A 1,349-nucleotide genomic window follows, 5' to 3' on the forward strand; every position below is an offset into this window, starting at 1 on the left:
AAGCTTGTATGGTTCAGTTTTGATTGTATCTCTGGGTTGGGATCATATCTGTTATGCTATCTCCAAACAGAGGTAGACACAGATGGGTGCATAAGCAATTAAAAAATATATATATCTTTATTGATTTCAGAGAGGAAGGGAGAGGGATAGAGAGCTAGAAACATCGATGAGAGAGAAACATCTATCAGCTGCCTCCTGCACACCCCCCACTGGGGATGTGCCCGCAACCAAGGTACGTGCCCTTGACCGGAATCAAACCTGGGACCCTTCAGTCCGCAGGCCAACGCTCTATCCACTGAGCCAAACCAGCCAGGGCCATAAGTAATTTTTTATCTTGTTGTGGCAGAGGATTATTTCTGTTCTACATTTGACAAAGTATTTACTTAAGGAAAAGAATTATTTTTAAACTAGTAACAAGTCTTTGTTTTCAAATGGCCAAACTGAAAACATTCAGTTAAAAAAAAGTAGTAACACAGCCAATAACCTTTTAAGTTCCCCTACCTCCCTGCTCCATGAATCCTTAGTTATTGAGGTAACTGAGATGCTCAAAGAGGTTGACAAGAAGATTCAGTTATGCAATTGTGGTAGCCCTGGGAATGCCCTTGGCCTGTAGTTAGCTTATCTGGATACTGCACTTCCTCCAAGGCCAAGTTTCTGTCTTTCTTCCTTGATAAACCTTTCCTGGCTCCTTGCCCACTCCAAGTAGTGCCATTCCAGCTTATTATATATGCTTAATCTCCAATCAGCCTGGAAGGATGGAATCCATATCTTATTACACATTGTTGTGTCCTCAGGACCTAGTACAAAATCTTGCAGGTATAATGTTTTGCTGATGATGATGCATATTTTCTTCTTTGCTGGTAAGATTTACCAAGCCCTTGCTATTTGTTCCAGGCACTGTGTTATGCTCAGTAGGTGATATTACTGTTTCCTTTTCACTAATGAGAGTTTAAGTAACTTGCACAAGTCTCATAATTAGTGAGACTTGATCCAGGACTCAAAACCAGTTTGCCAAATTCTACAGCAGATGTTCTTAATCCTTAGGCAACTCTGCCCTCCCCCTTACTGGAATACCAAACTCCAACCAGGCTACATTTGCTCCTAACTGCCTTTGAAGGCATCAGGTGACCAGCTTTGCTCACAACTAGTTAGGGGTATTTCAAATTGTTCTCAACTGAAGCTGTAAGTCTGCAAATAATTAAGTAGCCCCTTTGGAGACAGCAAAAAGAGGTGTTATGTAGAGGCCCACTTTGACATTTTGATGTGCATTTAAACACACAGCTCAGGGCTATAAAAAGCCACTACACTAAGACTGCAAAAGCATTAAAAGTCAAATTGCCTTATTAATT

Source organism: Myotis myotis, unplaced genomic scaffold (genome assembly GCF_014108235.1).
Source record: "Myotis myotis isolate mMyoMyo1 unplaced genomic scaffold, mMyoMyo1.p scaffold_m19_p_14, whole genome shotgun sequence".
Classification (NCBI taxonomy): Eukaryota; Metazoa; Chordata; class Mammalia; order Chiroptera; family Vespertilionidae; genus Myotis; species Myotis myotis.